A 13,912-nucleotide genomic window follows, 5' to 3' on the forward strand; every position below is an offset into this window, starting at 1 on the left:
CAGCTCCACGTAATATCAAACAGCGAAAATCGCCCAGAGATCTCCATCTCAACACCAACACCCAACTTCACTCAATGACCAGCAAGCTACAGTGCAGGACACACTATGCCAAACAACTAGCAAGACAGGAACACAACCCGACCCATTAGCAGACAGGCTGCCTAAAATCATAATAAGGCCACAGACACCCCACATCACACCACCAGACATGGACCTGCCCACCAGAAAGACAAGATCCAGCCCCATCCACCAGAACACAGGCACTAGACCCCTCCACCAGGAAGCCTACACAAGCCACTGAACCAACTTTAGCCACTGGGGACAGACACCAAAAACAACGGGAACTACGAACCTGCAGCCTGCAAAAAGGAGACCCCAAACACACTATGATAAGCATAATGAGAAGACAGAAAAACACACAGCAGATGAAGAAGCAAGATAAAAACCCACCAGACCTAACAAATGAAGAGGAAATAGGCAGTGTACCGGAAAAAGAATTCAGAATAATGATAGTAAAGATGATCCAAAATCTTGGAAATAGAATACAGAAAATGCAAGAAACATTTATCAAGGACCTAGAAGAAATAAAGAGGAAACAAGCAACGATGAACAACACAATAAATGAAATTAAAAATACTCTAGAAGGGATCAATAGCAGAATAACTGAGGCAGAAGAACGGGTAAGTGACCTGGAAGATAAAATAGTGGAAATAACTACTGCAGAGCAGAAGAAAGAAAATAGAATGAAAAGAACTGAGGACAGTCTCAGAGACATCGGGGACAACATTAATTGCACAAACATTCGAATTATAGGGGTCCCAGAAGAAGAAGAGAAAAAGAAAGGGACTGAGAAATTTTTTGAAGCATTTATAGTTGAAAACTTCCCTAATATGGGAAAGGAAATACTTAATCAAGACCAGGAAGCACAGAGAGTCCCATATAGGATAAGTCCAAGGAGAAACACTCCAAGACACATATTAATCAAACTGTCAAAAATTAAATACAAAGAAAACATATTAAAAACAGCAAGGGAAAAACAACAAATAACACACAAGGGAATCCCCATAAGGTTAACAGCTGATCTTTCAGCAGAAACTCTGCAAGCCACCTGGACTGGCAGAACATATTTAAAGTGATGAAGGAGAAAAAACCACAACCAAGATTACTCTACCCAGCAAGGATCTCATTCAGATTTGATGGAGAAATTAAAACCTTTACAGACAAGCAAAAGCTGAGAGAGTTCAGCATCACCAAACCAGTTTTACAACATATGCTAAAGGATCTTCTCTAGGCAAGAAACACAAGATAAGGAAAAGACCTACAATAACGAACCCAAAACAATTAAGAAAGTGGGAATAGGAACATACATATCGATAATTACCTTAAATGTAAATAGATTAAATGCTCCCACTAAAAGACACAGACTGGCTGAATGGATACAAAAAGAAGATCCATATATATGCTGTCCACAAGAGACCCACTTCAGACCTAGGGACACATACAGACTGAAAGTAAGGGGATGGAAAAAGATATTCCATGTAAATGGAAATCAGAAGAAAGCTGGAGTACCAATTCTCATATCAGACAAAATAGACTTTAAAATAAAGACTGTTACAAGAGACCAAGAAGGGCACTACATAATGATAAAGGGATCAATCCAAGAAGAAGATGTAACAATTGTAAATATTTATGCACCCAACATAGGAGCACCTCAATACATAAGGCAAATACTAACAACCATAAAAGGGGAAATCGACATTAACACATTAATAGTAGGAGACTTTAACACCCCACTTTCACCAATGGACAGATCATCCAAAATGAAAATAAATAAGGAAACACAAGCTTTAAATGATACATTAAACAAGATGGACTTAATTGATATTTATAGGACATTCCATCCAAAAACAACAGAATACACATTTTTCTCAAGTGCTCATGGAACATTCTCCAGGATAGATCATATCTTGGGTCACAAATCAAGCCTTGGTAAATTTAAGAAAATTGAAATTGTATCAAGTATCTTTTCCCACCACAACGTTATGAGACTAGATGTCAATTACAGGAAAAGAGCTGTAAAAAATACAAACAAATGGAGGCTAAACAATACACTGCTTAATAACGAAGTGATCACTGAAGAAATCAAAGAGGAAATCAAAAAATACCTAGAAACAAATGACAATGGAGACACGACGACCCAAAACCTATGGGATGCAGCAAAAGAAGTTCTAAGAGGGAAGTTTATACCAATACAATCCTACCTTAAGAAACAGGAAACATCTCGAATAAACAACCTGACCTTGCCCCTAAAGCATTTAGAGAAAGAAGAACAAAAATACCCCAACGTTAGCAGAAGGAAAGTAATCATAAAGATCAGATCAGAAATAAATGAAAAAGAAATGAAGGAAACGATAGCAAAGATCAATAAAACTAAAAGCTGGTTCTTTGAGAAGATAAACAAAATTGATAAACCATTAGCCAGACTCATCAAGACAAAAAGGGAGAAGACTCAAATCAATAGAATTAGAAATGAAAAAGGAGAAGTAACAACTGACATGCAGAAATACAAAAGATCATGAGAGATTACTACAAGCAACTCCATGCCAAAATAATAGACAACCTGGAAGAAATGGACAAATTCTTAAAAATGCACAATCTGCCAAGACTGAATCAGGAAGAAATAGAAAATATGAACAGACCAATCACAAGCACTGAAATTGAAACTGTGATTAAATTCATCCAACAAACAAAAGCCCAGGACCAGGTGGCTTCACAGCCGAATTCTATCACACATTTAGAGAAGAGCTAGCACCTATCCTTCTCAAACTCTTCCAAAATATAGCAGAGGGAGGAACACTCCCAAACTCATTCTACGAGGCCACCATCACCCTGATACCAAAACCAGACAAGGATGTCACAAAGAAAGAAAACTACAGACCAATATCACTGATGAACATAGATGCAAAAATTCTCAACAAAATACTAGCAAACAGAATCCAAGAGCACATTAAAAGGATCATTCACCATGATCAAGTGGGGTTTATCCCAGGAATCAAAGGATTCTTTAATATATGCAAATCAATCAATGTGATACACCATATTCACAAGCTGAAGTATAAAAGCCGTAAGATCATCTCAATAGATGCAGAGAAAACTTTTGACAAAATTCAACACCCATTTATGATAAAAACCCTGAAGAAAATAGGCATAGAGGGAACTTTCCTCAACATAATAAAGGCCATATATGACAAACCCATAGCCCACATCATCCTCAATGGTGATAAACTGAAACCATTTCCACTAAGATCAGGAAGGTTGCCCACTCTCACCACTCTTATTCAACATAGTTTTGGAAGTTTTAGCCACAGCAGTCAGAGAAGAAAAAGAAATAAAAGGAGTGCAAATCAGAAAAGAAGAAGTAAAGCTGTCACTGTTTGCATATGACATGATACTATACATAGAGTATCCTAAAGATGCTACTAGAAAACTACTAGAGCTAATCAATGAATTTGGTAAAGTAGCAGGATACAAAATTAATGCACAGAAATCTCTGGCATTCCTATACAGTAATGATGAAAAATCTGAAAGTGAAATTAAGAAAACACTCCCATTTACCGTTGCAACAAAAAGAATAAAATATCTAGGAATAAACCTACCGAAGGAGACAAAAGACCTGTATGCAGAAAATTATAAGACACTGATGAAAGAAATTAAAGATGATACAAATAGGTGGAGAGATATACCATGTTCTTGGATTGGAAGAATCAACATTGTGAAAATGACTCTACTATCCAAAGCAATCTACATATTCAATGAAATCCCTATCAAATTACCACTGGCATTTTTCACAGACTAGAAAAAAAAATTTCACAATTTGTGTGGAAACACAAAAGACCCCGAATAGCCAAAGCAATCTTGAGAACGAGAAATGGAGCCGGAGTAATCAGGCTCCCTGACTTCAGACTATACTACAAAGCTACAGTAATCAAGACAGTATGGTACTGGCACAGAAACTGAAATACAGATCAATGGAACAGGATAGAAAGCCCAGAGATAAACCCATGCATATATGGTCACCTTATCTTTGATAAAGGAGGCAGGAATGTACAGTGGAGAAAGGACAGCCTCTTCAATAAGTGGTGCTGGGAAAACTAGACAGGTACATGTACAAGTATGAGATTAGAACACTCCCTAACACCATACACAAAAATAAGCTCAAAATGGATTAAAGACCTAAATGTAAGTCCAGAAACTATCAAACTCTTAGAGGAAAACATAGGCAGAACACTCTATGACATAAATCACAGAAAAATCCTTCTTGACCCACCACCTAGAGAAATGGAAATAAAAACATAAATAAACAAATGGGACCTAATGAAACTTCAAAGCTTTTGCACAGCACAGGAAACCATAAACAAGACCAAAAGACAACCCTCAGAATGGGAGAAAATATTTGCAAATGAAGCAACTGACAAAGGATTAATCTCCAAAATTTACAAGCAGCTCATGCAGCTCAATAACAAAAAACCAAACAACCCAATCCAAAAATGGGCAGAAGACCTAAATAGACATTTCTTCAAAGAAGATAAACAGACTGCCAACAAATACATGAAAGAATGCTCAACATCATTAATCATTATAGAAATGCAAATCAAAACTACAATGACATATCATCTCACACCAGTCAGAATGGCCATCATCAAAAAATCTAGAAGGAATAAATGCTGGAAAGGTTGTGGATAAAGGGGAACACTCTTGCACTGCTGCTGGGAATGTGAATTGGTGCAGCCACTATGGAGAACAGTATGGAGGTTCCTTAAAATACTACAAATAGAACCACCGTATGACCCAGCAATCCCACTACTGGGCATATACCCTGGGAAAACCATAATTCAAAAAGAATCATGTACCAAAATGATTATTGCAGCTCTATTTACAATAGCCAGGAGATGGAAACAACCTAAGTGTCCATCATCGGATGAATGGATAAAGAAGATGTGGCACATATATACAATGGAATATTACTCGGCCGTAAAAAGAAACAAAATTGAGTTATTTGTAGTGAGGTGGATGGACCTTCAGTCTGTCATACAGAGTGAAGTAAGTCAGAAAGAGAAAGACAAATACTGTATGCTAACACATATATATGGAATCTAAGAAAAAAAAATGTCATGAAGAACCTAGAGGTAAGATGGGAATAAAGACACAGACCTACTAGGAATGGACTTGAGGATATGGGGAGGGGGAAGGGTAAGCTGTGACAAAGTGAGAGATTGGCATGGACATATATACACTACCAAACGTAAAATAGATAGCTAGTGGGAAGCAGCCACATAGCACAGGGAGATCAGCTCGGTGCTTTGTGACCACCTAGAGGGGTGGGTTAGGGAGGATGGGAGGGAGGGATACGTAAGAGGGAAGAGATATGGGAACATATGTATACGTATAACTGATTCACTTTGTTATAAAGCAGAAACTAACACACCATTGTAAAGCAATTATACTCCAATAAAGATGTAAAAATTAAAAAAATAAAAATAATTTTTCTGGTCTAAAGAAGCCTCTTTTCCCACTCATCTCTCTGACAGATTGTACTCTGAGAACAATTACGTTGGGAAAAATGTATTTAAAAGTATTCAGAATTTTAAAACGAAACAACAAAAAACTTTACCTGAAGCCTTACTACTTTTTCCATGTAATTTTTTAATCAGCCTGGGAATAAATATATTTATTTCTTTGAAACATTTGAGGGTAGTTTAATACTTTAATTAGCTATTTACACATGGAAAAAATTACAGAAGTAACTACGGATATTCAGCTTAATTAAAAGCATTAGGAGGTATTAAATGTGAAAGAACAGATTTTTTAATTAAATATTTCAAGTTTTTCTTTTCAAAATCTTCTATACTTAAAACAGAGGTAGTAACAGTTTTATCTGAATCAGTTATACTAGAAATAGCACAAGTCAAGTATTAGACATTTTTTTAAGTGAACTGGTTATAATCTTTTGGATTCACTTAAAGTTCTGTTTCACTCCTCACTTATTAAAAATGTTTTAATGAGATGAGCCTTCATTGCTATTAATAAATGTTTTACTAACATTGGAAAAACTCAGAGGCCCGAAGGTTTAACTTGAAAATCTCCCAAAGAGACATACCTGCAGGAAGGATGGTTCTGAATAAGCTGACCACAGTGTTCTTTTTGTAGTGAAACTGGTGAATCCCATCTATGCATCAGTGTAAAGAAGATAGTCAAGAGACTGGAGTGCTAAGCTTTGGAAGCGGCTGACAAATGCTAATAGAAAAGCCATAGTAGTAAGTCAAAGTTAAGTTTTAGATAAAGCAGGGAAAAGTTCATTCTCCTCCTAGTAAGACTGGGCTGATGGAAAAGAATATCTGTGGAGCTGTTGAATAAATGACTCTTTAAGCTTACAGTCCTCACAGCTTCCTAAACTTCAGGTGTCGGTGATGAGAGAGCTGTGAAGTAAATTTAAAATGCCAACAATTTTTTTCTCTCCATTAAATGGAAATCATTAAACTGAAATTTGGAGTATGCTGCCTTTACAAAAATAAGAAAAAAGCAAAAGGAAAAGCAAAATCATCTTTGTTTGGAGAAGAAATCCAAGAGGATTTGGGAAATGAACATGGTCCCATGAAAAGGACTACTCTATCACATGAATTGCTCTTAGAAAAATCTGAATATTAGAGTAAGATAGTGACTCATAAACAACTCTTCTCTCACTGCACTATTTAACAAATTTCATTAATATTCTTCAAAAACATGATATTTAAATGTTTAATATTCCACAGTAGGAATATATCATAATTTACTTAACCATTTCACTATTGTTGGACATTTGTGCTTTTTCACATATCACCGTCATGAACAGTTTTGCTTACCAATCTTTGCCCACATATTGATAATTTACTAAAGTTTGATTTCGAAAACTTGAGATGCTAGACGAAGGCAGGGAATGTTCTAAAATTCTTGAAGAGTTTGCTAATTTACATTTTCACCAACATAGCATGAATGCTCATCACTTTGAGCAAAATACTGTATATTACACTTTTCCATTATTGTTAGTTTGATAGGCAAAAAGTTATTTCTATTTTTAGCAAGTTAAATTTCAGGCTTTGTTAAAAATACAGCATAATTTAAGTTACTAGCAAAGGTATTTCAGATGGCTATTATCATAAATCATAAAGGTACACTTAACTCACAAGTAACAAATCACCTCCTCAGGAGAAGGGATTGTCTCCTTTTAACCATTCTTAACTTTTTAATTTATTTTTATTTTTTAAATTTTAAAAATTCTTTTTAAATTCTTTATTTTTAAATTGAAGTATAGTTAATTTACAATGTTGTGTTAGTTTCAGCTGTACAGCAATTGATTGAGATATATATGTATGCATAACTGAATATATATATTTTTTCTTTCAGATTCTTTTCCATTATAGGTTATTATAAGATATTGAATATAGTTCCCTGTGCTATACAGTAGGTCCTTGTTGTTTATATGTTTTATATATTGTAGTGTGTATATGTTAATCGCAAACTCCTAATTTATCTCTCCCTCTGCACCCCCCCCCCCCCCTATCCCCTTTGGTAACCATAAGTTTTTCTTTTTAATTTGTTTATTTATTTATTTATTTATCTTGGCTGTGCCGGGTCTTAGTTGCAGCATGCAGACTTCTTAATTGCAGCATGCAGACTCTTAGTTGTGGCATACATGTGGGATCTAGTTCCCTGGCCAGGGGTCATACCCCAGCTCCCTGCTTTGGGAGAATGGAGTCTTACTGGACCACCAGGGAAGTCCCAGTAACCAGAAGTTTGTTTCCTATGTCTGTGGGTTTATTTCTGTCTTTTAAATAAGTTCATTTATATCATTTTTTAGATTCCACATATAAGTGATATTATATGATATTTACCTTTGTCTGATCAACTTCACGTAATATGATAATCTCTAGGTCCATCCATGTTGCTGCAAATGACATTATTTTATTCTTTTTTGTGGCTGAGTAATATTCCATTGTGTATATATACCATATCATCTTTCTCCATCTGTTGATGGACATTTAGGTTGCTTCCATGTCTTGGCTATTGTAAATAGTGTTGCTATGAACATTAGGGTGCATGTATCTTTTCAAATTATGGTTTTCTCCAGATATATGGCCAGGAGTGGGATTGCAGTTTCATATGGTAACTCTATTTTTAGTTTTTTAAGGAACCTCCAAACTGTTCTCCATAGTGGCTGCAACAATTTACATTCCCACCAACAGTATAGGAGGGTTCCTTTTTCTCCACACCCTCTCCAGCATTTATTATTTGTAGACTTTTTAATGATGGTCATTCTGACTGGTGTGAGGTGGTACCTCATTGTAGTTTTGATTTGCATTTCTCTAATAATTAGCAATACTGGACATCTTTTCATGTGCCTGTTGGCCATCCATATGTCTTCTTTGGAGAAATGTCTGTTTAGATCTTCTGCCCATTTTTTTGGTTGGGTTGTTAGTATTTCTTTTTATATTAAACTGTATGAGCAGTTTTTATATTTTATATAAAATAAAATAAAACAAGGGAAATTAATCACTCGTTGGTAGCATCATTTGCAAATATTTTCATTGCAAATATTTCATTGATCTACATGTCTGTTTTTGTGCCAGTAGCATACTGTTTTTATTACTGTACCTTTGTAGTATAGTCTGAAGTCAAGGAGCATGATTCCTCCAGCTCCATTTTTCTTGTAAAATACTATATTACACTTTTTCATTATTGTTAATTTGATAGGCAAAAAGTTACTTCTATTTGTGTCTACTTTATGATTGAGGATATAACAAAGGGATGTAAAATAGAATAGGATAAAATGTAGGATAAGTGTGCATATATTGTTTTAGCTCTGTATATTCATCATTGATTTATCATGTATTTATTGAACTTCTATATCACTTTTTTGGATCTTGAATCAGTATATGTGAATCATACTCTGTTAGTCTTTAAGAAACTCATACTGTATTTGTAGAAATGGGTGTATAAATGAATAGTTATAGCATATTGAGGTAACTTCCAAAAACTAATTGTAGAAAGCTCTTCAGGAAGAAAAGAATAACTGGGGGCAGATGATGGAGAGACTAAGCTTCACAGAAATAGTAGCATTTGAGTTTAATTTTGGTGATTGAGATTGTTTGATGTACAAGTGCAGGAGGGGAAGGGTTTTTCAGAATAAAGAAGAGGGCTTCCCTGGTGACGCAGTGGTTGAGAGTCCGCCTGCCGATGCAGGGGACACAGGTTCATGCCCCGGTCCGGGAAGATCCTGCATGCCGCGAAGCGGCTAGGCCCGTGAGCCATGGCTGCTGAGCCTGCGCCTCCGGAGCCTTTGCTCCACAACAGGAGAGGCCACGGCAGTGAGAGGCCCATGTACCGCAAAAAACAAAACAAAAAGAATAAAGAAGAGAATGTATAAATTCAGGAAGTATGGAGGAAATGGTGTGTTCACAGAACTGCAAAGATGTTAGTGTGATTAGAGTGTGGAGTTCATTTTGGTGAGTGAGAAATAATGAAAGAAAAGTGAATTGTAGTCCGATAGTGAAGGATCAGTCTCTGACCTTCAACATAACATTTTAACTAGTGAAAATATTTCTACTATATATTTCCATAGTATCATGAACATCTCATAACACACCACGTTTTAATTACTTATTAGTTTCACTGTCTTTAGACTCTGACATCCATCATGGCAGGGAGTGTACCTGTCAGACTCACCTTCATATCTCTAGTTCCTAGCACAGTGCCTGATGAATAAATAAATGGATGAATGAACTTTATAACATAGGCATCAAGGATTTATTGAAGCAAGGATTTGTTAAACAAAAGAATAACTATATAAAATTTGTTATAAAAATATATATTTATATAAATATTATGGTGGGTTGAAGAGTGGCCTCCGAAAAGTTATGTCTAAGTCCTAACCCTCCAGCTCCAGTGAATGTGACCTTATTTGGAAATAGGGTATTTGCAGATGTACTTAAGGATCTCAAGATGAGATCATACTAGATGTAGCGTGGGCCCTAACTTCAAGGACAGGTTCCTTTATCAGAGAAAGGAGAGGGAAATTTGATACACAGACACACAGGAGTGAAGGCCACATGAAGATGGAGGCAGAAATTGGAGTTATGCTTTCACTAACCAAGGAGGCACCACAGCCTGGACAAATTAAGAGCTTATTCTTCCCTAAAACCTTCAGAGGAAGCATGGCCCTGCCAACACATTGATTTTGGTCTTCGGGCCTCTAGAAATGTAAGAAAATAGATTTCTGTTGTTTAAAACCACTTAGTTTGTAGTAATTTGTTACGGCAACCCTAGGAAACTAAAATATAACATTATATATCTGTATTAGTCAATTATTTATGTTTAACCACTAGTAGGAAAGTGAGGAATGGAATAAAAGAAGAAAGGCTGAAGATAGGATAAAAATTAAGGAGGGCATTTATTGTTAATGGACCAGGTCAGAAATGATAGGAGAATGAAAAAAGCCTGTAGCAAGGGAGTATATCTTGTACATTTAGAAGATAGAACTTATAGATATATTGGATTTCAGGGGGAATAAGTAAGAGAAGATAAAGATGAGTCCTAGATTTCTCCACAAGCATTTGATTGAGTGAGCATTTTATTAACAGAAATAAATAATGCAAGGGGGAATCATGGACTTGGTAGATCTGCACCTTAAACTGAGGTATTATTTGTCATATGTAGCCAGGGAAATACCTTCGACGTTAGCTTAGTGGTCAGCTATTTATTTATACAGCTATTTCATAATAGTATAAGTCTTCCATTTTTTTGCCTAGGGACTCTGTGTACATGTTGTTGGATACTTTTAATACTCTGCCATGGAACTGACAACTGCACTTTAGCCCTCACTTCCTGCTTGTACAGAGTCTCAGTGTGATTAGCCTGTTGTGTGTCCCAACTGTTACCTACTGCTTCAGACACCATGAATTTAATCAATTGCCTGTAACTACTTTTGACAAACACCCATTTGGAAAAGTCTTTTTACTCCTGGTGACCTCCAAGTCAGATCAAATAATACAGCCTCACAAGTATGGTCTTCCAGGGAAATACCAGACAGGTCAAATAATGTGAATTCTTTGGGAATGAGGCCCTGAAGGAGCTCCAGCTCCATTCTGCTCCTTCTGGCAATCACAAGGCCTGAGTTTTCATAGTGATTTCATGGTGAATGTGGGCTGGTTGGTTCTCAAAGCTATGGAGAATCTGGAGGTGGAGATTGGAATAGGGCAAATTAAAACGCCACAAAACTTGTTGCTGTTACTGAGATTCCCCTGTTTTTCTTGAATAACTTCTCCCTGAATTGCTGCAAGCCTTTGGTCAATTTCCAGATTTCTAAAAAATTTGTTTCTGATAATTTTTGCCAGTTTTTCTATTGCCTTTAGGGGGGAGAGAATTTTAGAAGGTCCCTACTCTGTCATTTTTGCTGACATTACTTTATGCTGGTTTTCATCCCGTATTTACATTTGATAAGATTTTTTTTTTTTTTTTTTTGGCCACACCACATAACTTGCAGGATCTTAGTTCCCCGACCAGGGATTGAACTGGGGTCCTCTGCGGTGGAAGCGCAGAGTCCTAACCACTGGACAGCCAGGGAATTCCCAATAAGATTTTTATATTAATTACTATAGATCCCAATTATTGCTTTTATTTTTATTATTACGTGTGTACTGAGGTAATATTCTGCTAAATAATATAGCCAAAGATTTTCAAGGACTGTCTTTAGTAGAAGATGGTTTGGAGAATAAACATCCCTTTAGTCTACTTCAACAGTGACCTTGCTCCCTATTCAGACCCTCATTATGTATATATGTCAAAACCAATCTTTAAAACTGCATTTTATTTACAACCTCTGAAAGTTTCTTGATTGTATATAGTAGCAGTTGAGTGACATTTTAGCTACTGTTCTTACAAAATATATCAAAGAAATCCTCACAGTATTTTTTCTTTTGAACAAAAAAATCCAGTCTTCCTCATTGTCTCTAGAAGAATTCCATCACTGGATAAAAGAATTACTAAGATTGCTAGCTGGGCAAAATCATAGAGTAACTATAACAAGAAATAATAAAAGAGAAGAAATACCTCATGTCAACAGCATAGAAAAAGACAAGTTAGAATTACTCATATTTTTTAACATAGCTGTATCTTCTATATTAAAAATCACAGTTCTACAGGGAATAATAAATAGATTTTCCAAATGAGTTTTCACCTCTTAGGAAATAAATAAGTAAATAAATAGGTTAGTCAATACGTGGTGACTGAAATTAAGGCAGACAGTTGACTTTAAATTATTTCTGTGTGGATAATCCATACATGGCCTTACTTTCCTTGTATTTTGCCTGCATATCTCTCCTTGTTCTCTTGAATTACTAACACTAGGGAGGAAAACTCTGGATGGAATGTCTACATATGATATTCGAGCAACATCCTAAAGTGAAATATAATTTATTTGGGATTAACTGTTACTCTATAATACTATGCCATTTACCTCTCATTGGAATATTTGTACATTATGTATATAAAGGCAAAAAATTGTTTCCACAATAGTATTTTATTGTTAAATTTATATATTTATACTTATTATTATTCAGCTAGTTTTAAAATCATAGACATTTCCCTATGAAAGAGACTGTTAAGATGAAATACACATATCTCTCACTCTGCCTCTACCAATCAACACATATCTTCAACATTTTCTCTGGGCATTCCTTTTCCCCGCTTGCTTTGATATAAACTTGACCATCTACATAAGAGGCCACTTCTCTGGAATTTTTGTCAAGTGGTAGATTCTTTCATGTCTCACGTATTTTAGGTTGAGTTAGTATTTTACTTCCTCCACTTTGAAATAATTATTACCCTCTTATCTTAACTTCGTGTTCAATAATTATCTTATCTTCTTGTTCAAGCAAATAAAACAAAAGTTACACAAAACCATTTCACTGAGGATGTGTCCTATTCAAAGATCTGGACTTTTGCTGAGATTTCCAGTTCAGCATTGCCTCAACTTGCACAAGCCTAAGGTCTAATTTCTCATTTTTTATGGGATAGGCCACTTATCCATGAAACTCCAGCTTCATATTCCAGCCCATATTTCACTTAGCACACTTGTTTTAACTCCCTATGTCATTTTTGCAGCCTTGGGCATTTCTCTTTCTTAAGACATCACCAATATACTTAAAGTACATTTTTTATACTTTAAGCAACATCTATGTGTTTTACACTGGAATTTTCCTTTTTTTTCTTCAGGATATCTAGTTCACTGTTCTATGGTGAGCATAAATATGGACTTTTATTTATGTTTCTAATTTTTTTTAACATCTTTATTGGAGTATAATTGCTTTACAATAGTGTGTTAGTTTCTGCTTTATAACAAAGTGAATCAGTTATACATATACATATGTTACGATATCTCTTCCCTCTTGCGTCTCCCTCCCTCCCACCCTCCCTATCCCAACCCTCTAGGTGGTCACAAAGCACCGAGCTGATCTCCCTGTGCTATGCGGCTGCTTCCCACTAGCTATCTATTTTAAATTTGGTAGTGTATATATGTCCATGCCATTCTCTAACTTTGTCACAGCTTACCCTTCCCCCTCCCCATATCCTCAAGTCCATTCTGTAGTAGTTCTCTCTTTATTCCTGTCTTACCCCTAGGTTCTTCATGACATTTTTTTTCTGAAATTCCATATATATATGTTAGCATACGGTATTTGTCTTTCTCTTTTCGACTTACTTCACTCTGTATGACAGACTGAAGGTCCATCCACCTCATTACAAATAGCTCAATTTCGTTTCTTTTTATGGCTGAGTAATATTCCATTGTATATATGTGCCACATCTTCTTTATCCATCCATC

Source organism: Monodon monoceros, unplaced genomic scaffold, assembly GCF_005190385.1.
Source record: "Monodon monoceros isolate NGI ecotype Baffin Bay Population unplaced genomic scaffold, NGI_Narwhal_1 Super_Scaffold_22, whole genome shotgun sequence".
NCBI lineage: Eukaryota > Metazoa > Chordata > Mammalia > Artiodactyla > Monodontidae > Monodon > Monodon monoceros.